The 12,011-nt window shown below is 43.9% G+C and overlaps 2 pseudogenes across 1 annotated transcript; both read right to left on the minus strand.

Moving 5' to 3' along the window:
* Window positions 1–1,496: 1,496 nt before the first annotated feature.
* Window positions 1,497–3,607, minus strand: LOC148035790 (putative L-type lectin-domain containing receptor kinase S.7 pseudogene; annotated as a pseudogene). The gene is made up of 2 exons (XR_015690998.1): window positions 3,377–3,607; window positions 1,497–3,301 (listed from the first exon to the last, which is right to left on the minus strand). The product of XR_015690998.1 is annotated as a putative L-type lectin-domain containing receptor kinase S.7 pseudogene (transcript).
* LOC148035791 (uncharacterized) overlaps window positions 3,277–12,011 on the minus strand; it is a 48,164-nt pseudogene continuing 39,429 nt past the window's right edge.

Genomic DNA, 12,011 nt, shown 5'->3' on the forward strand with positions numbered 1-12,011 from the left:
TACTTCTACACTTTAGGGCCATCTTTGTTTGTGCTCTCTTGAGGTTGTGATACGTCCCGCACACAACCTCCACAACTTTGTGGTTGTCCTACACTCCTTGATCTTGATGGGTCTTGAAACTTCAAATTGACTTCTTCATGCTTTGGATGATAAGAGGATCTTGATAGGATTGGGAGCTTTGTTATTCTTGAGTATCCTATGTCTTTCTCCCCCTATCTCATTCAATTCCTCTCCCTATCTTTATCTCTATCCTCTCTCTATCATTATCAACCCTTCTCTTCCTATTCCTCTCAACATCCTCTTATCTCTTGTAATTGCTTTTGATCTCTCTCTCTCTCTCTCTCTCTCTCTCTCTCTCTCTCTCTCTCTCTCTCTCTCTCTCTCTCTCTCTCTCTCTCTCTCTCTCTCTCTCTCTCTCTCTCTCTCTCTCTCTCTCTCAATATCTCTCTTCTTTATCTCCTCTAATAATGCCCTTCTATCCCCTTAGCTTCTGTCCCTCTATCAATCTTCCTTCAATGATTAGGGCTCTCTTTTTCTCCCTATATTGACTATCCCTCTTAGACTCTCTCTTTTTCTACCTCTCCCCCTCCTCCTCTTGCTCTCTCTTTCTCACTATATCTCTCTAAGCCTCCCTTTCTCTTGATTCTATGTCAAAATTGAAAAAATGATAATTGAAAGAAAAGGTCAAGCTTTCAAAGGCTTCTATATAGCCTTGGTTTAGGAGGTATTGAGTACCATCTCCTTCTTGTCAACTTGCATGGCAAATGTTCCGAGAGCAAGAGGATGAGTCGATTGGTGATACTACATGATTCGATGGGCTCAAGAAAGAGAGTTTGAAGTTAATTGCAATGATGATGGCGAGGATGAAGCCTCAACTATAGTCTTGACTCATTATCTCTCTTTTGCTTTCATTATCATCATTTAGTGGAAGATAAAAAAGATTTGTTACTTTGCAGCAATGATATGATCAATGCATAGTTGGCATTGATGTGATTGATGCATGACAATGTAGGGGCAATTAGTCTATGAAGTATGGAGATGATGACGACGATGATGTTGACGACAACTATAATTCGATGGCTAATAGTTTTATCATTTATTTTGAAACTTTAGGATTTTTAACCCTTTGGATATCATAAAACTTGGAGTAGGTTGCAGCTATAGCAACCTATAAAAATACTCGTGAGATGTTAAAAAATATTGCATTTTTAAAGAGAAAAAAATTACTTTAGCATAAGAATAACTTGTATATGATCTATTCCATGCTTCTCAACTTTGAATAAAGTATAGCTCCTCTATTTTTGGATTATCCATGGCTTTAGAAGCATTTAATGTTCAACTTTGATTTTCAAGTAACAAATATTAAAGCACACTCTTCCAAAGAGCTTCCAAATTATTCAAAAACAAGGACAAAAAACAAACACAATATCACCACCATCTAAACTTGGCTGCATGTGTCAACCTATTAACATGTGCAGCTTAAAAATAGTGTTTATTTATCCTTTTTCTCTTTTATTGAAGTAAAATCATTTAGAAATTCCATAAATCTGTTCTATGACACCTATTTAAAATTTTAATTAAATCTTTTGGGATAAGAAAAGGATACTATGCTTTGTCTTCTTGAACGCTTTCTAATTTCCGAAGCACTATTGGGGGGCATTTTTGGTAAGTACTAAGATGAGCATTGCTCAAGGTGGTGTATCCAAGGCTACCATTCAAGCAATTGAGGATCTTCACTTTTGGATTTATGCAAAGGATATATGGCAATAAAACAAGAGAACTAAGTTTAAGCCATGTCCTTAAACTTCGGCTCTGAGATGAGTTGATTGATGTTGTACATAGGAGTGCAAAGAGATTGCAATGGTATTGGACTGTCAGGACAAAAGATCATAGGGCGGTCCAATTCAAGTTTAGGCACTGGAAGCTCAAGTCGAAGAATCTGTTTAACCTCTTCCATGCCAGGCCTTCTCTTGGCATTAGGGTGTGTACATAACAAACCAACTCGAAGAACTCTCTCCACCTCCTCTAGGTGGAATTCCCCACTTTGCTCGAGCCTCGGATCAACTGCCTCTACAAGTATGTTTTCTTTGTGCAATCCCCACACCCAGTCCGGTAGAGCCATCTCCCTGGTGGGTTTAGACACCATTATGGGCCTTCTCCCACATACCACTTCAAGAGTTAAAACCCCAAAGCTAAAAACATCGATCTTTTCTGTCACTTTTCCAGTAATGTAGCACTCGGGTGGCATGTACCCAAGGGTGCCAGCCACATGGGTGCTCTGGGGGCTCTTATTCTTGTGTTCATAAAGCCTTGCAAGTCCAAAGTCGCCAAGCCTAGGGTTAAGGTGGATGTCAAGCATGACATTGCTAGACTTGACATCACGATGGACGATGCGCTGGTCGAGCTCCTCGTGGAGATAAGCGAGGGCGGCCGAGATGCCCTTGATGATGTTGAAGCGCATAGGCCAGGCGGGGGGATTGGGTCCGAAGAGGAGCTTGTCGAGGCTACCATTGGGCATGAACTCATATACAAGGAGGAGCTCCTTGTTGGCAGCCGCCCAACCCAGGAGAGGAACAAGGTTGCGGTGGCGCATGCGGCCGATGACGGAGGCCTCGGCGAGGAACTCGGCGCGCCCACGTGTCGAGGGGTGGTATATACGCTTGATGGCGAGGGCGGGGGCGGTGGCAGACGGGAGGAGGCCCTTGTAGACGGTGCCGCAGCCGCCGCGGCCTAGAACATTTTTTGGGTCGAACCCATTGGTTGCCACCTTCAGGTCGTTGTATTCATACCTATGCAGCAACAGCCCTAGCCCGCCCCTTGCTTCCTTTTGCTCCTCCTGCTGCAGCCGCCCCTCTGCCCTCATCAGACACCGCCTCTCCGACCTCCTCTGCTGCATCTGCCGCCATTTCTTGCATATGACGCACAGGCAAGCGTACGCCAGAGCTCCCGCTAGGAAGCAAATCAACCCACCCTCCCATGGGACGATCATAATTTCTCAGCAATTATTCACAAAACCTCTCTATTAGCAGACTAAACAAGACAAGAAATCATTCGCTTGCATCACTTGGGTAAGATTTACATGGATACGAGAAGGCATCCCTATTCAACCCATGAGCTCTCTTTCACATTGGTCACGTTGCCATGAGAGAGAGCTTGATTAGATCCCCGCCGCAGGAATTGACCATATCCCCACAACAGAGCTTGATGAAGAATGACACAGTGATTGGCGCTCTCACTAGGCTTCAAGATATGGAGTCATACACGATGAACCCAAGCTCAGGAGGGGTAATCATTGTAACGCCTGTATCAGAAGACCAGATTCAATTCAGACAGTATTTGCCATACAAGACAAAACTGCAGTTTGGGATTTGCTTACAGGATAAGGATTAAGGAATTTAATGAGAACTTTGTCCAAAAGAGCTATAATATATGCAAATCTGTAGCCTAAGATGATGACTCTAGCCTCTCAATCCTACTGCTCTTGGTAAGTGTAGTGTATATTAATCTCAAGGAACCTGTCTCATTGATATGGCATGATATTGATTCTTGATCGTTCCCTTGTATGGGAGGTCAGGCCCGCCTGACGAGAGGAGGTTCGTGGGGGCGGAACTCACTAAGGCAATGGCCTCGGCGTGGTGGTGATTTCTCTATGAGGCTTCGCATCGATACAACCACGAGTGGAATGCCCCCTCCTCCCCCTCAAAGGCTGTTGACCTTTCGCCCTTACTTTACATCAAACGCCTTTGTCCAAGTCCTTTAGCTAATAAGTGGTTGCACCCCTATGAATAAGTTGGTAAATACTTCTCTCAGCTTAATTGAGTATACTTGTGCAAATGCATTTAGCTAGTTGGTGGTGCTTATCTTAGTGTGCTTGAGTATACTTGTGCAATTGTGTTTAGATGGTAAAAACTCTAGCCTTTCTTGATGTGATGGCATCCTACGTGTGCAGCCATATCCATGTCCATCTCGAGGATCTCTAAATATGTGGTGATCTAGGCTCTCTAAGTATGCGGTGACAATCTACAATTGGCTTGGAAAGTGCCTCTATGCACAAATCCTTTGACATACCTAAATTATTTTTGGGTTCTTCCACTTGAAGTTAAACTCGCCACGTTCCTTTTGAGCCCAACGTTGGTTACTTGCTTCTCATGGAGGAGCCCAACAATCCTACTATAAACTAAGTGCTGATGGAGGAACCTTGCTACTTTTGGATCAGGTTCCTCTTGTATTTCCTCTCGAGGTGTAGCTATCAAATGAGCCTTGCAGTTGTAGCTTCACAAAACTTTAAAGCAACTTGACTTTAGATTTTGGCTACCTACATCTCGAATATAGAGGTCTAGCAAAAACTTCAACTTGGCCAATGATGCCCCATCCCATGGTATCTTGCCACTTGCTAATTAGCATATTTCTATCAAACATGTATGACCTCCCCTCAATTGTTTCTACTACAAACTAGATTAGCACCCAATCCCACATGCCTAATTTTTGGAACCCATTGTAGCTAGAAAGAATTGTCTACATGATCTTTGACTCACAACTCAAATATTTCCAATAGATGGCCAACCACTAAGTCAAGACGGACTTCATAAAACCATGGTTTCAAACAATGAGATGGAGTTGCTCAAATGGAGATTGTTACCAACCTAATCTAGGGATCTACAAAATGCAAATGGCCAAAGCAATGGACACAACTAAAGGTACATGGGACTTCACAAATCTCCTTATGACCTCCCTGAATAGGTAGTAACTATACCATTATGCAATATGATTGGCTTATAGGAACTTTCTAGAGCCATGACAATCCATCCTGGATGAGTCCTGATATATTGGTTGTTCATTCTAGAAGCATGAGATTACTCTCATCTCCTCCATCATCTTGGAGATCTTTCATTACATTATCTAATGTTTTACCAAACAACTCAATTATAATACCTTCCCATTCTTTGTCCAATCCCTCATCCACTCAAAATCCCTTACTCTGTACTGATCTTGTGCCAAATTCTCCTCTAATAAGCTTCATCACCCCTTACCAAGTGGAAAATACGAGCCCTTCCATCCTTTGAACAACTCCAAAGGCACACTTCGAAATCCTACCAAAAGTGTTCTAAGCCATCCCAATCCTAACCATCACAAATATCCTCAATACTCCCTTTTTTTAAATGTTGCAATAACTACAAGAGAAGACGTAACATATGATTACAAGCAAAAGAGAGAAGGATCACAAGACATCCAACAAAGGCAAATTCACCATGTTTCAATCTGCAACTCTAAAGAATAGATAGAAGCATCAATGATGATTCACCATGGCAACTCTTATGTTGATGACCAAGTGATCAACATGATTATTGATTCAAAGTTATACACAATGTGACATCTCACGAAGAAATGAGTTTTCTAAACCTTGAAAATGGATATTAGAGACATGAATATTGAACAAACCAAGACTATGGGACCCTTCACTCTACAAGAGGAGGCATAAAATATCATTATAAACAAAAGAGAAATGACAGTTCAAGACATACAACAAAAGCGAGTACACTTTGTTTCACTCAACAACTATGAACACATTAGTATGCAATAAGCCATGCCTCAAGAAACCCAAGGTATTTGATGCAAATTATAGTTCTCCAATTATGCCCACCTATTTCTTTTACTTATCATTGTGCTATTTATATTGATGAGAGAGGTTATCCTTCCTAGCTTGCTAGTTAGTTTGCATTGCAAATATTGAGTATTTATAGCCTCCACTTACATATAACCAGTTCTAGGAAATGTACAAGCTACAATGTTGTGTGGATACCTAGCATCCAAAAATGGTTGGGTTAAGAATGTTTGCATGATTGTTTCCACTCTTATCAACAATGAGTTAGTCCATCACTACAATGACCACATCATCATACCTCTAAGATACCTCTAATTGCATATTAATGAATTATTCACTCATTGCATCTCTATATTTAACACCCATATTTTGGATTCTTGATGCATATTTGATTAGCTTCCTTCTTTTCACATTCCAAATAGGGGAAATGCATATCTACCACCAACAAGGAAAGATGTTTGAACATGCTACAATGCAAAAGCATAATGTTTTCTATTTTTTGTTATGGATGGAAAATGCAATTGTTACTTTAGATGTAATTTTGGGACACGTATTCTTCATTTAAGTTGCTATTTCATAGCTGGCACATGCAACTCATGTAGCATCAATTTATAATTCATTGGTTAGGATAATGGAAAATGAGTACCAAATTTGACAAAATCCTAAATTTAATCCTCCTAAAATTGTGACGAGGAGAGATCCTCTCTCAAATAGAAGAATGCTTTGGCATGGATAATGATCTAGTGGAAAATCATGTGAGAAAACCTCTAAAATAAAAGACTATGGTTGCTATGAGATAAATGAGCAAATGTAGCCACATTAACATCATTTACCATCATGGCTTTAAATAGGCATTTGCTGTAATTATTGTGGTTATCAAGGATCAACTCCACATCTCCTAGAAATGGAGATGGATCCCTATACCCATTCCAACTCTAATTGAGCCTACCTAAAGATATTTCCTACTCTCAACTAACACATCACCTCTTACATTAGTGCTAGCACGTTGATGGTTTCTTCACAATGCCATTAAGGGTAGGTTGTGATTCAATCACAATGCATGGTTTGAATCCTAGCCTAATACCTATAAGATGACACTCATGTCTCAATAGCTTCGAATAGAGTCCTTTAGGGAATTGGACATAGGGTGCCCACCCCTTGCTAGGTGGTTGACCTCTTTAATGAGATAAATATATGACATGCTATAAGGGCATTTGATTGAATCATTTAGGAATTGGACATAGGGTGCCCCACCCCTTAGGTGGTTGGCCTCTTTAATGAGATATATTTGTGATATACTATAAGGTTTTTTAAATTCAATTGATGTTTGATGTTCATCTTTGTCTGCATTGAGATCTTGAACCTTTTTCTATTGCACTACAAGATATAGACCTTATAGCGACGTTTAAAGCGACGAAAATACAAACAACAAAATTTGCCCCCGTCGTCGTAAAAAGCGTCGTTATTGACGACGCCATGGAATCGTCGCTATTTGCGTCGCTATATGCGTCGCTATTTGCGTCGCTATATGCGTCGCATTTGCGACGCATATAGCGACGGTTACAGAGAATTTGCGACGCTGATAGCGACGACAATAGCGACGCCTGCAGTAAATTTGCGACGCAAATAGCGACGGTAACAGAGGAAAAAAAAATTTTGTGGCAGGGCAGCAAGCTGCCCTGCCACATATAGCACTGTGTGCTGTATGAGAGCCATATAAAATAGTTTCTGCACTGCTGCATACAAAGCGTTTGCAAACAAAAAGAATCTATACTGAAATCATAAAACTGATAGATGAAATAAATACATGATATCGCATAAAATGCGATTGGTACAATCATAAAACAATATCACTAATACATAGAAAATGTCTACATAGATCGGGCGACTAAAAACTAAAGGTATGTGAGCGCTAAGGATCCGAGGGCGAGCTACAAATCGTCGTCCCCCGAAAGCTCGTCCCTCTGCAAAGGAGCATCAAACGGATTCTGCAGAAAAAGAAACAACATATCAATCCACCATACAATAATGCATTCAAATATCTCATGGTAACTACGGACATGAAAGATGAGAGACTTACTGGGCCGCCGCGTCTGTACAATCGGTCGATCAATGATCTGAGACCGTGCCTCTCTGCATATTGAGTCTCAAGGCCTTGCGGATCACGATTTGTAATGGAGTGCTGCAAAGAAAACAAAATGCTAACTGTTAGAAATATGATTGTCAGTACAAATAATATCTCAAAAAAACAAATAAGCAAAATAAAAGAGAAACTTACAAAGTCCTCCAAATATGTCCTGTGGCCGCCACTCCCAAGATGATGTACCGATCCGGCCTCGATTCGTGCCCTCGCCGCCTCCCGCTGCTGACTCCAACGTCCTGGCGAATTTGTAGCCTCCTCCCTCAGTCGGCGCCAGTCCTCTGCATCTAACCACTCGGGCTTTGGAGCCCCACTCTTGATTGCCTTGCGTGCGTCGGATCGTCTATGTGACATGTATGCACGCATGCAATCCATCATCCAGCCCGTAGAGAATCTATCCACTGCGGCTGGCACCGGGAACTCCTCATGCAAGGATGCTACTATGTACTCCTTGCTCCCCTCCGGTATGTTCCTCCAATGATCCAGGACGTTGTGCCGAAAAACTTGTTGGCACAACTCCCTCATGCGAGCTATCACCCTCCTCCCCTCATCATTCATGATGATAGCTCCTGACCTGCCATCCACTAGGTATCCATAATCCCTAGGAGTGTGCCTCGTATGGGCCCTCTCCCATCTCCGTCCACGCTCCTGGGCATATCCAGGAGACCCCTGAACATCCGGTGTACCGACGGGGGTACCCTCTCCCGGAGTGCCACTGAAAGGGGTGCCACCAGAGGGGGTGCCACCAAAAGGAGTGCCACCAGAGGGGGTGCCACCAAAAGGAGTGCCACCAGAGGGGGTGCCACCAAAAGGAGTGCCACCAAAAGGCGTGACATCTGCCGACGGCTGCGCAAAAGCCGGAGTAACTGGAGTGGACGTCCCCACAGGTGTGACAAATCCTGGAGGTGACCGAGCTCTAGCTGAACGACGAGACAGAGACACCGCGTCCGTGTCTCCACAGCAGCACCCCCCTGATCCTCCTGTAGTCGCAGTCCCTCCCTCTGGCCCAAGTCGCGAGCGTCGAGATCGTCTGCTCGAAGCTGAAGCATCTGATCGCACTGAAGCTGATCTAGCAGAGCGCCCTGACGAAGAACGAGACAGCTCCTGATCTGCTATCTCTCTGAATCTCGCGAGCTGATCTGGAGACATACGTGCCATCATCTCCTGAAACTCCTCATCGCTCATCCCTCGACTCATCCTGAAAATAAAGATACCTGCAGAGATAAAAAATAATGTTAGAATAATCAATTGAAACTATACAAAGCGCATTAATATAAATCATTTTTGAAAAATCCATCTTAAAATGCATATCTTATCTACCTTTATGGAAGATCTAAACAATGAATTGAGTAATACAATTCTCCAAGAATGAAGTATTCTATGGTCCCATGTTAATCTCCTGACATAACTCTGCATACACTGGAAGGTCGATAGACATGTCACCACAAAAGAACGAGTCTGCCTCGTTCTCAAAAAATTCTACGACTTCTGTATTTCCATCATTGTTAGCCGATACGGGCTCCAAGCTTGCGGTGGCCTCCACCCCTTGTAATTTCGATCCCTCTATTTGCATATATTCTTCATCTATGCCTGGAACATCGCTTTGATCGTATACTCTCGCACCTCTAGGAGTTGAAGGTATAACATACCACCATCGAGGTTGTCGGGGATTTGGATAGAAGATTACCTGTTCACAAACACTTACAAACCGTCTTCAAACCATTGTGACATAAAGCATGTCGTATTACAATTAGCAAGCAAATGACTAGAAGATTACCTGTTCACAATGTGCCGGCAACACAAAGGTGTCGCGCAAATCCATCCATTTTTTTTCGGAATCTATTTCGAGAAATCCAGATGGACCTCGTCGAACCGTTGCGCCAGCTCCTCCAAGTACCACTTTGAACCACTGCACATCGAATATTATCATGGAGAAGCTACGGTAATCCACCGTAATAATACTTTGCAAATTCCCAAAATACTCCATCTCATCCACAACCGTGTTCGGATCCGTTGCTCGTCGCCGGCTCTCTTGCTCAAACCTTGCCATGACACCACAGTCCATTGTGGAGCGCATTTTGTCAATACGCTCCACCCGAAAATGCCGTCCGCGCGACCACGCTGCACTATATATTTTGTACTGCACATTGAAACACTCAAATTAGATGTAGCAAACAAATTCAGATACGACACATTCTAAACCCCTCATTACCTTTGGACTACATCCCCTCGAGAACTCCCACTCCTCCATTGAGACCTCTGCCCCTTCGCTGGATGCTGCGATCAAGGCTCCATGCAACCATCGTGTTGACATAAACCGCGGCATCTCCTCCATGCCTTCGGGATATCGAATCGGTCGGTGACGCGTACTGCGTCGGAATTCAGCTCGCGCTTCCTCTCGATCTTGCCTTGCAATCTGGTTCTTGGCGAGCCACGTCTCCATGGAGGCATGGTGCAACATACAAAAGCGATTCACTTTCTCTTCCATTGAGGCATCCATTCTTTTTTCTACCCCATTTCCAACCACCACATCTCCAGTCAGCCTGTCATCGTCCTTGAGCGTCCATAGCATTTCATTGTCTGGTTCCACCGTTGGTAGCCATTGTGAGATATGCACTAATGCCTCTGACACCAACCAACCCTCCGCCATGCTACCTTCCGGACGAGCTCGTTGTCGCACAAAGCCTTTCAGGGTTTTCATGAAGCGCTCCAGGAAGAACATCCATCGCGTATGGACAGGTCCGGCAATCTCCACTTCGTCCACAAGATGCACAAGAAGGTGAACTTGTATCGTGAGCATGCTAGTGGGCAGGTATTTCTCAAAGAGACAGACCGTCTCAACTGCTCCCCGCCTTGCGGATTCAATAGAGGACGTCTTAATCTCTTTCTGTGAGATCCATAGCACCAAAGTCGACAGCTTGTAAATGGCCCCGCGAATTTCTGGAGTTAGGCATCCCGCGATCGCGATCGGTAGGACAAACTGCCACAAATGAGAAAGCATTAAGAATAATGGTCACTTTTCAAATTTCAAAATGTCCACGCTTATTAAAATCCATTCTGTTCACAAACCTGACATATCTTATGCCAATCATGGGATTTTAGCCCAGACATTTGGTCATCTTTAGAAAATGCGGACCTGAGAGAACGCATCATACCCGTCGGAGTGCGGATAGACTTGATTACTTGCTTCACAATGCGCTCTTCTTTGGTAGACAAAACCTAGGGAGCGCGAGGAAGCTGCACTCCCCCTTCAGCACTCGACTGCGGCCAAAGCGCCTCCATCTTACCTACCTCCTTTAAATCCATTCGTGACCCTATAGTGTCTCTCTTTCCTGTGATGTGGTCCCATAGCAAGCTGCCCACATTTTTGAAAATATGCATGGGATCCAACAAGTGGTTGACCTGTAAGTGGGTCCAATATGGCACCAAACTGAGAACCGTCGCATTCCATTTGGATGTGATTCCGGGTTTACCATTTTCAGCTCGTACCAGCTTGCAGCGTTCATACGTGCTGGAGGTCGTCCAAGAAAACCTTCCCTGAGTTCATGATCCTCCGGCAAGAAAGTGGCGTGTCCTTGATATACCATCTTCTTCATGGTTCGTGACCTTCGGGAGTCTAACTGTGGCCCACACAATGGACATGCATGATAACCTGAGGTAACGAGACCTGCAAGGCGATCCACGACCTAGTGAATACTTGATTGAATGAAATAAAATATAGATATTACCGGCGTGAACAAAGGTCTGCTCACCTGAGCACTCTCCCAATCCCGGAAAGTCATGCATCGTCCACATGAGAATGGCTCGAATGTTGGCTGACCGCCGACCATCGCGCCTGCTCATATCTTGCACCGTGACCCCCTCCTCCCACAAAATCTTAAGCTCATCGACTAATGGACGAAGATACACGTCCATATTTTTTACTTTGTAGCGGCCCGGGACGAGCAAGGTAAGGATGAGATGTCCTTTCTTCGTAGAAAGCCATGGAGGAATGTTGTAGTTGACAAGCACTATAGGCCACACACTGTAAGAAGTCGAGCGCAGACCGAATGGGTTCACACCATCCATGGCGAGACCGAGCCGAAGATTCCTTGGCTCTCGCGCAAAGCCTGGGAAGGTAGAGTCAATGTGGCTCCATGCACGCGAATCTGCTGATATTCGTTGCACTCCATCCGTAGACCTATTCTGCACATGCCACGTTGTCAAGCTTGCCATGGCAGACGTGCGAAACATGTGGTTTATGCGGGGGATGAGCGGAAAGTGTCTGAG

The sequence above is a fragment of the Lygodium microphyllum genome, chromosome 5 (assembly GCF_053477565.2).
Source record: "Lygodium microphyllum isolate KBCC chromosome 5, Lygodium_microphyllum_v1.1.10, whole genome shotgun sequence".
In the NCBI taxonomy this organism is placed as follows: Eukaryota; Viridiplantae; Streptophyta; class Polypodiopsida; order Schizaeales; family Lygodiaceae; genus Lygodium; species Lygodium microphyllum.